At 44.8% G+C, this 16545-nt stretch overlaps 1 protein-coding gene across 2 annotated transcripts in view; it reads right to left on the bottom strand.

Moving 5' to 3' along the window:
• Positions 1–3560, bottom strand: part of Il1r2 (interleukin 1 receptor, type II) — a 43030-nt gene extending 39470 nt beyond the window's left edge. The window contains exon 1 of one of the 2 annotated variants that reach the window (XM_013019762.1): positions 3409–3560. The gene's annotated coding sequence lies outside the window, so the exon portion shown is untranslated. Of the gene's footprint in view, positions 1–3267; positions 3287–3408 lie in introns of those variants that run through there. The other variant, XM_013019763.1, reaches the window with a different exon arrangement.
• Between the last annotated feature and the right edge of the window lie 12985 nt (positions 3561–16545).

Below are 16545 nucleotides of genomic sequence, written 5' to 3'. Positions count from 1 at the left end.
AGGAAGGGAGGGAGGGAGGGAGGGAGGGAGGAAGGAAGGAAGGAAGGAAGGGAGGGAGGGAGGGAGGGAGGGAAGGGAAAGGAAGGGAAGGGAAGGGAAGGGAAGGAGGGAAGGAAGGAAGGAGGGAAGGAGGGAGAGAGGGAGGGAAGGAGGGAGGGAAGAGAGGGAGGGAGGAAAAAAGAAATTAGATGTAGCAAATTAGAAAAATAGAGGGCTGATAGAAGAAAGCACACACCAAGACCAATGGTAGCTGATGCTCAGAAACAAAGGAGACAGGATAATGATTTAGACATATGCAAGAACCAAAGACTACAACTATCTGACACCTTGAAAAGCAGACACAAGTATTTGCCTGTGTTTCTGTGGCCTGCCTCCAAAAGGGCCTCTAAAAACTATCATGCCAAATACCTGAAGGAATTAATAGCTGGCATCATTGAATCACAAAGAACACTTCAAATTTTGTTCAAAATCCTCGTTCTCTAGTATGGGACCTGCATAGTAGTAATATTGTCATTGCCTCTCAGTGTATTTCTCTTCTTGCAACATTCTTCCAGAATGTTCTGCTACAAAGGCCTCAGAAAAGGGGAAGCACAGAGTCCTGCTCACAAAGGAGGGAAGGAAGTGGGTAGGACCTGGAAGAAATTCTTTCCTAGTAGGAAAGAGAAGTAGAAAAAAGTGGGGGAGGGCTTTAGAGGTCAGCGTGAACGGACAGCAGAAGCTCCAAGAGGAAGCAGGTAGGTGGGCCCAGTTTTTCTAGGTTTAAAACCTGAAAGTCAAGAGACAAAAGGTTTTAAGGTAAAGGGTGGTACTAAAAGCAGAGGAACTTTTACTTCATGAAAATAGTCACACATCCCTACTTCATTCAAGGGGAAAGGATTATACAACAGGATGAATCAGTGGAAGTCATACTAGGATTCTGCCTGTCACACTCATTTAAGGAAACATTCTGATGAATCTTAGCTGTAGCAATGTACCATCCACCCAAAGCTTTATATTACCTTGTTCCTTGCTCTCAAATAAGACCTCATCATAAATTTTCTAAAGCCCTGTTCAAAGTATGGTCTGTGGATCAGCAAAATGAACAAAGATGGTGCAAAATGCAGGTTCCCAGACTCTGCTGTTGACCTAAGAAATAAGAACCATGTGCATATTGACAAGCCTCTCAGAGAATACAAGAAGCACTGAATCTCAAAAGAACCTATTTTCCCAATAACTCCCCCATAGACCAAATCTCCTCTCACCTCCAAAGGAAGTGATTCTCAAAATGTGGTCTCTGCACCAGCATCTCCAACATAACCTGAGAACCTTCTAGAGATGTGAGTCCCTGTACCCTGCCCATTTCTACTGAATCAGAAAAAAATCAGTGTGGGCCCAGCAGTCAATTCTCTTGGGAGAGTTGGAGGTTAGTTGCTAGGGTTTGAACTTAACCCCTCATGCTTACTAGGCAGGTACTCTACCATACCACAGAGCTACATCTGTAGCCCTTTTGTGTGCTGGTTGTTTCTGAGATGTGGTCTTCCTTCCTGCCCAGGCTCATGCCAGAACTGATCCTCCTATTTTTTTTATGTCTCACCTTAGCTAAGATATCAGGCACATGCCACTACACACAATTTCTTTCCATTGAGGCAGAATCTCACAGACTTTTCTGCCTAGCCTCGCCTTCTCCTGGCCTGAGCTTCCCACATAACTAGGATGACAGGCACATGCCACTGCACACAGCTATGTGTTGAGGTCACCCTTTTTGCTTAGACTGATCTCAAGCCATGATCTTCCTGATCTCAAGACACCCAAATATGACACTACACCAGACTCATTCTGCACTGTAATCAACCTGCCAGGAGATTCTGCTGCAGACTTAAATTTAAGGACCTGTGACCACCCTTACTGTCTTGAAGTGTCCCCACAAGTACAGTGGATGACAGTAACATTAGAAGGTACCATGAACCTGCATCACTTGGACTACTTCAGCTGTTAGCTGACCCTGAAGACTGACTCTATTCTGGGGCATGGAAGGAGTGATTGGGTTCTGTGTGTATTTGGGATCACTTGGCTTTAGTTGTCAAATGTTGGGAGTGGGGATGCTGAGAGGAAGTTGTGCTGGCAGGGCCAGGAAGGGGGCTCCAGGACAACTGCAACACATAGGACAGAGATTATCCTCATCACTCAGCCTTCAACTATCCCTCCTTCTTGCCTCCAAATCACCAGGCTTTGTATGACAATTATGAAAGGTGTTCCTTTCTGTGCTTTGCATGCTGGGGCACTGCTCTGAGCTGGGGGGAAGCATGTCCACCAGAGACTTCGTGGGAAGGCAGAGCTGGAGGAAATGAGCCAGGAGAAGGGTGAGTTTGGTGGGAGGTGAAAAGGAACATAGAGAGAAAGATTCCAGCATCATCCTGCCACAGATAGGGAGTCCTGGGAGGGAAAGGGAAGGGCAGTCCACTCCCCTGCCTCAGTTTACTGAAACTGAGGAAGAAGTGAAACTGGAAGAGGAAGAGTTTTGACCAAGCTCACACCATGTAGGGAGGCTGACCTGGAGGCTAGGAGTAGAGAGGGGCTGGAGCTTCAGAGTGCAAGCCTCTAAAACAAAGAGAGGGGACTTCAATGCATAAGAGCAAATGTGGACAAAGTCCCTCTTTGCACCACCCAAGACCCTAAGTACCTTCCGTTATTAGGGTTCATTGGCTGTGATGAGCAGATGGGGGAAGTGAGCACCAAGAGTTGCTCACAAATTGTGCAACCTCACCCAACCTGAAAGAAGCAACACTGAACTTTGAACCTGGGCTACTTACGCTCAAGGACACATACATGGACAATATTGTACACAATGCTTCTCTCCTAGACAACCATGAGCACGCTGCTCAGTCAGGGCTGAGGGCTCAGCTGTTAGAACAGGGTGAGGTCCTTGCAAAATACAAACATTTCACCTTGGTAACATCCCCAGAGCCTTCCAAGGAGGAAAGCCTCTATCTTGGAGGTGGACGAATGAGGTGGACACCCATCCATCTCCTCAAGTTGGATTGCACATTTTCATCTGTCACTGAAGCCCTCTGATCTAGCCCCTTTGGGGGACAAAGAAGCTCAGAAAAGTCTAGTGATACTTAAGGTCAGATCATAACAAGGTCATTGATGAGTTAGGTCTCCCAGATGAGACACATCTGGGGTCCTGAGAAATGAAGAAAGTCACCTGGGTAGTGGACAAAGATGTTCTGATTCCTCTCTCTCTCTCTCTCTCTCTCTCTCTCTCTCTCTCTCCTCTCCCTCTCTTACCTGCAGCTCTGCATTCTTGTACCTTGTTCTGTCAGATATTCTGATTCCTTTCTCTCTCTCTCTCTCTTCCCCTCTCTTTCTCTCTCTCTCTCTCCTCTCCTCCTCTCTTTTCCTCTCTTTCCTCTCTTCTCCCTCTCTTACCTGCAGCTCTGCATTCTTGAACCTTGTTGCTTCTTGCCTGGGGAAAGCTGCCAGGCCAGACTTTCACCTTCAGTGGAGGCTCAGCGGTCCCTGCTGGGATTTATATACCCTCTTATGTGCCGGGATTTCCTAACCAGGCTATGTCACTCACTCCAACGGAGTGGCATGGACACACCTTTTTCTCCGCATAGGGGAGCACCCCAGCCTTTGGTGGTATTTATGTACGTGATCACCAGATGGGGAAGTGGCCAAGGAAACTCTGCGTAAGTTTCCCTATTTTTTTAGTGACTCGCTGGAAATTACACATTTCCAGCTGAGAGGTGGTTTGAGAGTGATGTTGTTGATTGGTTGGATGCTGGTTAGCAACCTAACCAAGACTCCATTAAAGAGAACACAGGGTCTTTAATGACTGTGACAGATGGTCTCCAGGCCTACCCCCTAGTCTGAGGTCTGAGAGCTCAGAAAGGAAAAGCTTTATGGGTTTCTTTTTAGGAGCGTTTCCTTCCTCTTAGATGATATTTCATTGTTAGGTGATGGAAGGGGTCAATTTCCTAGTGATTTCTCCCAGCTTGTGGAATTTGTCTACGTAGTTGCTGTTCTGACAGTAGAAACTTGGCACTAAATCATACATGTGCATAAAACCAATGTCTAACAACCAACTCTCACAGGCCCAAAGGTGCTGTTGATGCTTATCTCCCACACAAGGCACCTTCCTGAAATCAGAGAGACAACAGGGCCGCAGCAGGATGATTCTGACCTGCAGCTGCCCTGAAAGTGTGCTCTCAGGGACCCCCACCACCCCTGGAAGCTCACACCAAGCACAGGGCCAACTTCAGTCCTGTCCTTCAAGACCAATCAATCCCACTCAGGAACTTAAATCTTCACTCATCACCCAATACAAGACTTCAAAGACAAACATGATGGCTCAGAGCCCTCTTGCTATCAACAGGAAGCCAAGTGGGAGGGCCTAAACTCAAGGGCTGAGACCTTCCGGTGTTCAGAGTCCCCAGAGTCCCCTGTTTATACGTTGGGCAGTGTCACATAGTTTAAGCAGATGTGACTTGAAGAGCCTCAATTGGTGGGTAAAAAAGAACATTTTTCAAAGTGTAATTTCAAATCCATGTTATTAACTTTGATGACACTTTCTGGTTTATGCAGATCTTTCTATTCTTTTTCTCTTTTGCTAGTCCTAGAGCTTGAACTCAAGGTCTGGGCACTTTCCCTGAACTTCTTTTGCTCAAGGTTAGCACTCTACCACTTGAGCCACAGCACCACTTCTGGATTTTCTGTATGTTGTACTGAGGAACTGAACCCAGGACTGCATGTATGCTAGGCAAGCACTCTACCACTAAGACACATTCCCAGCCCCAGATCTTTCTATTCTTACAGGTCAATAAGTAGATCCAGAAAACTTTCTAGAGAAAGCTTAGGAAATCCATACCCAGAACAAAAATCTCAAAGGGCCATCAGCTCTACCCTTTTGCGACTACATTTTGGAAGTCAAAATTCAGATTGAATAAATATTAGATGGAAATTTAGAGAAAATCAAATTCATCCTCCAACTGTTTTTTGTTTTGTTTTGTTTTGTTTGTTTGGGGGTTTTTATTTGTTTGCTTGCTCGTTATTTGTTTAGGCTTTATGTGCATGTGTATCTGTCTGTCTGTGTCTATGTTTTGTGCCTGTACTGAGGCTTGAACTCAGAGTCAGGGTGCGCTCCCTTAGCTTTTTCTGGTCAAGGCTAGAGAGTTACCACTTGAACCACACCCTCACTTCTAGCTTTTTCTTGGTTCATTGGAGATAAGAGTCTCACAGACTTTGCTGCCTAGATTGTTCATATTTTAGCCTCCTGGGTAGCTAGGATTACAGTTGTGAACCACCAACATCTGGCCCATGCTCTAGTTTTAAAAGAAAACTGAGTTTCGGCATTGAGGGCCCACACGTGAGTGAGCAGAGCCCATTTAAAGTCATACTTAGCTCCATGATGGGTGGTGAACTTATAGAATTTAGGACTTCTCCAAAGTGGAGCTTGTTGGGCAAGGTTAGTTATACTCATGTCTATTCTTTTCCCAAAGACCTATAAGGGGATGGAGGTATTACCTGGTTTTGTTCCATAATTTTGGCATGGTAAGTTGGAAGAGGGTGCTGTAAATTTGAGGTCAATCCAGTGGTGAGAATTTATACTACTAGGAATATCCCTAGATACCATTATCCTCACAGAATAAGTGAACATGCAATAACTGAGTCTCCTTTTAAATGAACCAAACCTGTCACTCTCAATTGGCCTGCCTGGCTTGAAGAGTCTATTTACTAAATAACACAGTCATCATACAACTGTTGAGAGCCATGATGGAAAGGCTGCCTTTGACCATGCTGAAGTATACTGTTGTTCTTGTGAACTTTATAAAAAGAAATACATAACCTTTTTGCCCTTGGAAAAAGTTGATAATATAGCCACAAGGATTGCAAAATAGTCCTTTCAAGGATTAACACTCACTGGGCCAGGCACTGGTGGCTCACGCCTACAATTCTATCTACTCAGACAGCTGAGATTTAAGGATTATGGTTCAAAGCCAGGCCTGGAAGGAACATCCATGATACTCTTATCTCCAATTAACAACTAGAAAACTGGAAGTGGTGCTGTGGCTCAAGTGGTAGAGTGCTAACTTTGAGCTGAAGCACTCAGGCCCAGTGTTCAAGACCCACAGCTTGGTGCTGGAGGCTTGTGCCTATAATCATATTTCAGGAGGCTAAGATCTTGAGACCATAGTTCACAAAAATAGCCCAGGTAGAAAATCCATGAAATTTTCATCTCTAATAAACTATTCAAAAAAAGGGAAAAAATGGAAATGTAGGTGTGGCTCAAGTGGTAGCTTCAAGCAAAAGAAACTAGGGGACAAAATCCAGGTCCTGAGTTCAAGCCCCAGTATAGACACAAAAAAGAAAGGAAGAGGAGGAAGAGGAGGAAGAGGAGGAGGAGGAAGGGGAGGAAGAGGAGGAGGAGGAGGAAGAGGAGGAGGAGGAAGAAGAGTTAACATTCAAAACAGTCTCCCAAGATTAAATCCCAAGGCTGCTATAGCACCCATGGGACAATGGCTGCTTTCCTTGTATCCCTTCACCCTCCACTCATGATACCACCATCAGCAACACGTGCAGCTCAGCTTCTCCACCAGCTGATAGGAAGTGCACGTACTACAGCATCTTGAAATCCTCTGAGGTTTGAGGTAAACGTCACCCAGGATACCCTTGCAAGAACTGACTCAATGATTCTTCATTTTTAGACCAAAGGGAGCCTTCCCAAAGTCTGGATTGGAGATTAGTAGCATCCTCTGAAAATTCTGTGATCCCCCCAACCCTCACCTTCTGTTTTCTTGCAATGTGCAGGCCACAGGGAGGAGGAGGAAGATGAGAAAGAAGAGTACGTCAGCCACTACATCATGTTAAGGAACAGCTTCACATCCAAATACTCTGACATTATCCTCACAATTCACTTATGCTTATCAGATCAGAATTCCATCATTTTCATACAAAACTAGCCACTGACCCCCTAGGATAAATTGTACAATAAGATCTCATAGAATTGAGAATTCTAGGGAGTACACTGGTCAATTGTGCAATATCACACACACACACAAACACACACACCAAAATAAAACAAAATTTTAAAAACCCTCTAGATCTTATCCAGAGACATGAGAAAAGCCATTCCCTATAGACAGTAACTTAGAAATTAATAAACTGAAAGTAACGACAGTGAGTGCAGTGGGCTCCAGCTCTTCACCTGTTGAAAGAGAAGGAGGAAGCAACGGCTCTGGTCTGGCTTCCTGTTATTGTGTGTATGTCTCTCAGTCATGGGCATTGGCAGTCTAAGCAGAGTCTCAGAGGACTGAAATCAGGTTGTGGGCAATGCTGTGTTCCTCCAAGGGGAGAGTCCTGGAGGTTTTCTTATTCCTGCCTGTGGCATCCCCTTCTTCCTCCTCAGACCTTCTTGCCTTTCTTTTACAAGGACCCTAGGGATTATGTTTAGGGTCCTCTCAGACAATCCAGGATAATCTCCTCTACTGGAAATCACTAGCTTAGTCCCATCTGCAAAGTCCCTTAGGCCATACTGGGTAGTGAGTTCCCAGCTTGTAGGGATTAGGATGTAAACATCTTTTGGTTCCATTCTTCTCCTTGCCATAAGTGCAAAGATTTCTTTTCATTTGTTTCCTTCTCTCTACCTCGTGTTTCCAGGACAGATATTAGAAAAGGTTGTAACACTAATGAATGCCACCCCCTCTCCCTCCACAAGATTCTGAGCACTGATGGACAGGGCATCTAGAAACCTGTCCTATTTCAATGCTTAGTGTCCCTCCCAGACACCAAGGCAAAAACCCAGCAATCCATACCCCTGTGTATTCTTCTACATGCTTAACCAAACCTTCCTTGTTTCTATAGCACTCTGGAGTCTTCGGATGGACTCCATCTTCTGTGACCTGAGTTCCTGTGTCTCCTTTGCAGTCGTCAGAAGCTAGTGAATTATTTGTGAATAGACCTCACAAAGCCATAATAAATGATGTATCTATTTGGCAAAGTTTGGCCAGGAGAAGTTGTTACATGGGGAAAAATTAGAAGGATTATATAGTTGTTCTCAAATAATCCTTGGCTCCAAGGACCAGTAACCAGGAGGCTTTGGTCAGAGATCAAACAGGAAGTGGCAGTTGTCTTTCAGAAGTGTGTGTGTGTGTGTGTGTGTGTGTGTGTGGCTGTGTGTGGCTGTGTGTGTGGCTGTTGTACAAAGCTCTGGTTCTGGAAGGGTCTTTGTGATATTTCTCATACCAGACATGCATGAGATCCCCTTCTTCTTCACCTCCCTGCTTTAGTGGCTAATATTTTTGTTGTTATGGTTTGGCAAAAGAGACTCTATTTTGATTTAGTAACTAACACATGGAACGGAAACCTCTGTTTCTGGGCCTGGCCCCTCAGCTGCTGGACCTTTCTAGTAGGAAACCCCTATAAGCTGACCTCAGAGGGCATTGACAAAGCCATTCACTGAAGTGGACCCACACTCTTTGACCTGGAGGGGGAAGTGAAAATCTTCCTCTCTCTAGAACCAGAAAGGGGAAGATCTGCTCATGATGGAAAGTGGATATTCATCCAGCATGAATGAGCAACACAGTGACTCTGCAACTGCTCTTCCACGGGCTGGTGAGAACCAGCCCAAGTGTGTTCCCCACATCCCCTTCCCACCCCGCCACCACCATGATGAGTGCATGGTCTCCCTGCATCCGCAGCCTCTGATACTCTCCCACACTTAATCAAGAAGGTCCTTTGGGCAATTGTCAGGCATCTAGAACTGTGACACGTGGAGATATGCCACCACAATACCTAATATTTGGTCTGATTCTTCTCATGTTAAAGCAAGGTCCAATCTGGGAGCCATAACTTCTGTGAAGCCTGCCACCTACAGGACTCTTTGTTAGCAGATCTGATGCTACCTTAACTCCTAACCCGATCAGCAGGAAGAGATAATGCCAAGTCCATCAGACAGCAACCACGAGAACGAATCAGTATCTAATACCAGAACCAACCTTCAGCTATCTACCCTTTGCCATCTCCTCCCCCCTCCCACAGTCCATCTTCCATTGCCCTTCCCTCTTCTCAGCCTCCTCACCACCCACCAACCTGCCAATATGCTAATCAATCCCCATTGGCTCCCTTTGGCTTCCATTAGAAGTAATGATTATGGATTAGTTGAAGTAATTTCAGACTCATAATGAAGTTGGTACAAGAAATTTTTCAAGGAGGTCTCTATCCTAGCAAACCTTTGTGGAGGATGTATCATGTGTGTTCACATGTATGCAAACATGCGTACATGAGATGTGAGCTTGGTTCCTTTTTCCTAGATTAGAACTCTTCATTCTAGCTCCCTCAGAGTCACACCCACCCTCCTGACCCAACTACTGAACAGTCCACATACACACACACAGGATCTCTAGCAGGTAAGAAAAAAGACTCTATCCACTGCAATTCTGAAACTCTCAATTAAATAACAATTAAAGACTGGGTGCCAGTGGCTCACAACTGTAATCCTAGCGACTCAGGAGGCTGAGACCTGAGGATTACAGTTTGAAGTCAGCCCAAACAGGAAAATCACAACGACTCTTCAACTAACCATCAAAAAGCCAGAAATGAAGGTATGGCTCAAGTGGCAGAGTTCTACCCTTGAGCAAAAAGTTAAGCAATAACACCAGACCCCTAGTTTAAGTGCCAGTATTAGCCACTCCCCAAAAAAACACCAAAATTTAAGATTCATAACAAACAGGAATATGGGCATCTGGCCTTCTTTTTTTGATTGTTTCTATTGTTTTTGTCTGCTTGGGTTTTATTTGTTTTGTTTGGGTTAAAGCCATGTAGACTAAGCCTTGATCTGATAATCCTCCGGCCTTTGCCTCCTTACTGCTGGTATTACAGACATGCACCCTCACACCTGACCAGACCTTGCTTTAAAAGTTTAAATTTAGAAAGCAAATGCTTTGGACACAGCAAACCTCATATGCATAACTCATTTAGACATGAATCTCAAAGTCAGGACCCTGTGTCTTATGACTTGGACAACTTGGCCTTTGTAGCCAAGTTCTGGAAAGATGATGAAGATGTGTCACCTTTAGGCCCAGGAATCCTGGTATGTTCTCAACCAACCTGGCATTATATAAAATAACAAATGCCTAGATACCCCACCTGTGTGCCCTAACATGCAAGCCCAAATGTCCCACGTGCAGACTTCCTTGAGGGCCCTGACTTGGATTCATCATCTTCAAAATATTCACCAGGGCAGGCCCTCACAAGCATGTTTGGTACATGGACTCAGCAAACTTTGGCAGCTAGAATGAAATTGGCCACAAATGGAATCCAGGCTCCTCTGGCATCCTGTCACAGCCTAGTGTACCATCTTTCACAGGGCCCATTTCACCCCACACTGCCCAGGCTGCTGTGTTTGCCCAAGGAGGCATGCTGCAGAAGCCAGCCCACATATATGACTCAAACTAGAGCCAGCAGCTCACATCTGTAATCTTAGCTACTCAGGGATGTGAGGATCAAGGTTCCCAGTCAGCCTGGATAGAAAAGTCCATGAGACTCTTATCTCCAATGAAGTACCAAAAAAAAAAAAAAATGAAGAAGTTGAACTAAATAAAGCTGTAGCTCAAGTGGTAGAGTTTCAGCATTGAGCGAAAAGCTAATGACTTCAAGGCACTGACTTCAAGCCCCAATCTCAGCACAAAATCAAAACCAAAAACCTTCAGCCAGTCCACGCACATCATGACAAAGAGATACCTCAGAGAGAAAAAGGAAGAGGTGGTCAGCTCCCCTTCTCTGACAAAATCCAGAAAGATCAGCCAAGTTTAGAGAAAAAAAGATAGCTGCAGGAGCTTAGGCTAGATTCTAATCTCCTATGTGCTGAGAAAAGTAATTAAAAATCAAAAACCTTGGTGTTGCACCCATCCCTGAAGACCCAGAGCCCAGCAAAGAGAAGACCAGACAGTTCTGAAGACAGACTTCAAAATGGGTCCATAGGGTACAGCATTTCCATGTCCACGCTGCTCAGACCCCACAGTTCAACATCTCTGTACACTAGCCTAAATCGATCACGTCTTTTATTTTCAGTATTCTGTTCTGTAAGACCTTGCAGACCCTAGAAGACTGCCCTCACTACCCCATTAGCCAGTTACTAGAGACAGAGCAAACAGATTGCTCATAGACTGTTCACTTCTCAAAGCACCAACCCAAAACCTGCATCCCAACAACCTGTACTCTGAGGCTCCCATATTCGCCATCCACCTCCCCAAATTACCCCAGGACCAAGTACCAGATTACTGGGCACCGCCCCCCCACAACCCCAGAGACTGCTGAAATGTTTCCCACTGCCAATCACAGGCCTCATACCCTGCTTTGCTTACTATGTCCAGAAGAACCTTCTTTGTGAGTAGCTTCTCTTTGCCCTTCTCCATCTGCTTCCAGCCTAACCCTGAAAGTCAACAAAAAAGTCAACAGAGAAAGTCAACAAAGATAGTCAACAGAGAAGCCACAAGAGTCATAGTTCAGAAAGAAGCAGGGATTAGCTGGGCGCACATCCCAGAGCCCCCCTTTGCCCTGCTCAGGCCCCTCCCCAGGTGACACCATTCCTTGCTCCAGTCCCCAAGTTCTTTCACTGCCTAGACTACATTGTGTTATCTCTAAATCCACTGGTACGCACAGGTAGGCTTCAGTCCTCCATTTGACTACTCTGTTTCCCCATCTTCTGATGCTCTTTAGAACGTCTGTGAGGCATTTGCTATGGTTTGTACATGTGCATCCCAAGAGCTCACAGGTTGGAAACTTAATCCCCACAGTTCTGTGTGAATGGTATTTAGAGGTGGGGCATTTATGAAGCAATTAGGATTAAAGGAGTTCGTCAGAGTGGAGCCCCATGATGGCATTAGTGGCATTCTAAGAAGAGTAAGTGAGATTTGAGAGGGCACACATGCTTTGTCTCCCCACAGGATACCCCTCAGCATGGTCCAGTGCAGCACAAGGCCCTCACCAGATTCCAGGCCCAGCCTCTTCTCTTGGATTTTCCTGCCTCCAGAACCATGAGTCAAAAATAAATCTCTGTTCCTTACCAAAATACCAAGGTTCAGATATTTTGCTGTGGTAGCATAAAACAGACTAATTCAGTCTCTACCAGGAAGCTTTTCCCAACTTCTCCATCTAAACACCAATGAGGAGCACAGGATAGGGTGCGGTGGCTGGATGAGTCATTGTTGCCAAAGTTCCCCCAGGTGGGTCAAAAATGCTGCCTCCCGGGACTGAGAAATTGAACTACTAACTTCCTCCATTTTCTGTGTCTTTGGCTTTCGCAGAAGGTGGGGGGAGCAAGAGAGTGCAAAAAAAGGAAAAGGAAAAAAGAAAAGAAATTCCAAAGATGAGTCACAATTCATACAAAAGGGTTCACAGGAGCCTCAATTGTCATTCCCTCCAGGGAAGCTCACAGGAGACCAGGGTGTAGATTAACATCCTTATTCATTCATTCACTCATTCATTCATTCGTTTGTTTTTACTAAGATTCTCTGTTCTCTTAGCATTTCCTATTAGCTCAATGCTGTTCTAGGCTCTCCAGTTCACAATCCAGTGGAAGAAAAGGGCAATAGTAACGATGGCAACAAATAAACACCATTATAACCTGTGAGGTGGATTCAAGCAGGTCCCCTGTTCTGGACAATTCCCCTCCAGGAGATAGAGCCATTCAACTGTCACTTCTCACTGGATTTGAGCTGAGTAGTTGGCATGATCTGGTTCTCCTTTGTGTCCCTGGGTTTTCTGATCCTTGATGCAACCATAGGAATGAAGTAAAAATAAGGACACTGATAATGCTGGTATTTTTGGAACAGGTGCTATTTGTTCTGACTCTATCTATATGAAAAAGGGTTCGAAATAAAGAAAGAGAGAGAGGGGGGAGGGAGGGAGGGAGGGAGAGAGAGAGAGAGAGAGAAAGAAAGAAAGATAGAAAGAAAGAAAGAAAGAAAGAAAGAAAGAAAGAAAGAAAGAAAGAAAGAAAGAAAGAAAGAAAGAAAGAAAGAGGGTGCATATCTCATTTTAAGAAAAACAGTGATCCTGTGTTGATAACAAATCATAACTATTTGTTCCAGGTATGTCTGTTAAAACACTGGCTCCACTGCCAGAATGTACTTGAAAGACTTCAAATACTTAAAAAAAAAAAATTAACATTCTAGCCAGATGTTACTGGTTGATGCCTGTAATTTTAGCTACTCAGGAGGCTTAGATCCAGAGGATCAAATTTGAAGACAGCCTGAATGACAAGGCAGAAAGACTCTCTCTAAAGTAACTGGCAAAAAAAAAAAAAACAGTAGTGTTGCTTAAGTAGTAGAGATCCAGCCTAGCGAATGAGTGGTTCTGAGATCAAACGCCAGTGCCATCAAAAAATTAATTATTAAGCCGGGCGCTGGTGGCTCACGCCTGTAATCCTAGCTACTCAGGAGACTGAGATCTGAGGATCGCGTTTCAAAGCCAGCCTGGGCAGGAGAGACCGTGAGACTCCTATCTCCAATAAACCACCAGAAGACTGGAAGTGGCGCTGTAGCTCAAGTGGTAGAGCGCTCGCTTTGAGCTGAAGAGCTGAGGGACAGCGCCCAGGCCCAGAGTTCAAGCCCCACGACCGACAAAAAAAATAAATAAATAAAAATTAATTATTAATATTATTGATTAGTACATAATAATTGTATATATTTGTAGGATACAATATAACATTTAATTCATGTATATATTATACAATGGTCAGATTAGGGCAATTAAACTTGTATCTTATGGTGAATATATTTAATACCTTATTGATGAATATATATATATATACTACACACATACACATACATAAACATATATATGAAATCCTATGGTACAGCAGAATACCTGAACCTATCCCTCCTCTCCAACTAGAGCATTATACAGAGTTTCTTTCATTAGGACACAGATCCCATTCATTGGGGTTCTACTCCCCTGATGTAACCACCTCCCAAGACCTTACTTCTTAAAACTATTGCTTTAGGGATTAGGATTTCTGAGTATGAATTTGGGTAGGAAGCAGGGTGTAAATATTCAGTCCACAGCAGGCAGTAAATGGTCTTTTACCTGAAGGCATGGGTTCATGTCTTCCCTTCTAGCTTCTGACTGGGGAAGAGAGAGGCCCTACCTCAGTACTCCAAAGAAGCCATCCTTCTATGGCCCATCAGGAGAGACAGTGACTGCACAGTCACACTAGCCACTCTCTCATTGACAAAGGCCTTAAAACCGGTTATGCTAGGATGGCACACCAGCAGACATACGTTTTAGACTTGCCCTCTGAGGCCTGACCCCAGAGGAATCTAGACTTTCACTCCTATCTTTGTTTCAGCTCTGACTTAGGGGCAGAGAGAAGCTTCTGGACTCTCCAAGATTCATCTGGCCCCCCACTCTTATTTCCCTGAGGAATCTTAGAACCCTGTGGAGCTCTCCAGGCTCTTTCTTGGCTCTTCAGAGCCCAAATGCAAAAGAAGCTGGCCAAGTCCTCTCTAACAAGCCCTGAGGAGCTGCCCAAGCTTTTTAGGTTGCTGTTGTTGTTTTACTATCTTGTCCCCTAAGCTGGGTTTGACTATCTAAGTAAGCTAGGCTTGGAAGCTCTTAGTCCAAACAGTGTGTGCTTTGTTTTGGGACCTGTAGATCTATAGATCATATGTGACAGTGTAGGAAGGGACCTTGGAGCCACCCCAGGGCAAATACTCCATTTGCAACAGAGGAAGCAAGGGTGGTAGGATTTCACTCATGTTCAAGGCTAAGGGAAGAGGCCATCACTACTCCCCTGAGTTTGAGTTTGCTGACTGGAAATTCTTGGGGGAAAGCAACAGCAACAGATTGAAAACTCACTTTCCAAACGAGGCTCCTGTTCCTATGAGTTCAGTTGGCTACATGGGGCCAGTCCAGAGTGTGATACTGGTCTCAAGGGATGCCCATGTCAGAGCCCTGTTTACAACCCACAATGTCTTACAGGAGCCTCCATAAAGAAACTGAAGCATGAGAACATTAAGTAACCTGTCAAATGAAGAAATAATGTATCTTCCTGAGAAAGATGTGTTGACATGCCAACTGCCAAGTCCTGGAATTATGATCTTATTTATAGAAACAGGACCTGTCCACGGGTAATTGAGTTAGCACAAGGTCATGAGGGTGAGTCCCAATCCACTGTGACTGGTGTGCTTAAACAAAAAATAAAGTGAACAAAGGGACAGGCATAGAGGGAAGATGGCATAAATATAAATAGCCAGAAGATAATTGTGTGACCAGAGTGAGCAATGTACAAGTGAAGGACACCGAGGATGGTCAGGACACCCGGAGCCACAAGAGCCGAGAAAGGAATCCCCCTTAAAAACATTGGAAGGGGCATGGGCAGACCCATAGTTTGATCTCAGACTTCAGGCCTACAGAAGGGTCACACAAGAAATTTCCCTTGCAAACCACCAGGTTATTTTGCTAGAAAACAATGGCACACTGGGAGTTCATGTTGGTGTTCCCAGAGCTTCAGGTGGCTGTGAGCAAGGCAGCTGCCAGCACACACGGACCTGAGGAACATTCGTTTGGTGGTGGTGGTGGTGGTGGTGGTGGTAGTGGTTAACCTAAAACTTGGCGAAAATGGACTAAGGTAATGTTTTCCTGGTTGTTTATCCACATTTCCAAAAGATTAAAAGAGATAAAGAAAAAGTACCTAGCATCTCTGCCAAGACAGAAACCACCCTGACTCCCTAGCATGTAGCAACAGAGCAGTTTGATCAGGAATGTCACACATGCTCTAGAGAGGAGATGGGCTTGTTTATCACTTTTATAAGTGATATCCCACTCTTGTGGGCGGGAGTGGGGGGGGGGGTGAATTCCACCAAGAAGTGAATGGATTGATTGTACCTGCTAGATAGAATAAGACCCAAAGGCAAGGCTTTCCCCTTCCCTGGAGGGCAGGTAAGGAGTCCTCCACAAACCTGCCTCTCACTGAGCCTAGAAAGCACAGGACTCAGACAACTCTGATTCTCACCCTGCCCACTGTTGTCACCCTGAAAACAGAGACCTTGTGAACCTGAGTCAGTATACGTGGGTCACTTATTCAATCCAGCTTCACAGACACTTATTAAGCACAAGCCTGGTCCAAGGAGTCAAAATGCAATGGTGAACATTACTAGTTAGTGATTGCACACAAGGATTAGCCTTTCTGTGCCAAAATTTTCTCCTCTGTAGTACAGAGACCATCACAGGATCTATCTGCAGTTGTTTTAGGTTTAAATCAATATTTGCAAAGAGTGAAGCCAGAGAGCCTAGATCCAATCCCCAGAACAAAGAAAAAAGAAGAGAAAGGAAAAGAGAGGGAGAGAAAGAAAGATGAAAGGGGAGAGGAAGAGGAAGAGCAGAAAGAAGGAGAGAGGGAGGAGAAGGGATGAGAGAAAGGAACAAGAGGCAAGGAGAAAGAAGGGGAGGAGAAGAAAAGGAAAGGAAAGCCCACGGATTGGGAGAAGATCTTTACTAGCCATACAACGGGCAAGGGTCTCATATCTAAAATATACTTGGAACTCAAAAAATTAAACCCCCCAA

This window comes from Dipodomys ordii, unplaced genomic scaffold (assembly GCF_000151885.1).
Source record: "Dipodomys ordii isolate 6190 unplaced genomic scaffold, Dord_2.0 Scaffold47, whole genome shotgun sequence".
Lineage (NCBI taxonomy): Eukaryota > Metazoa > Chordata > Mammalia > Rodentia > Heteromyidae > Dipodomys > Dipodomys ordii.
The sequence above is the reverse complement of the archived record's forward strand: the minus strand, read 5'-3'. Positions and strand labels throughout refer to the sequence as shown.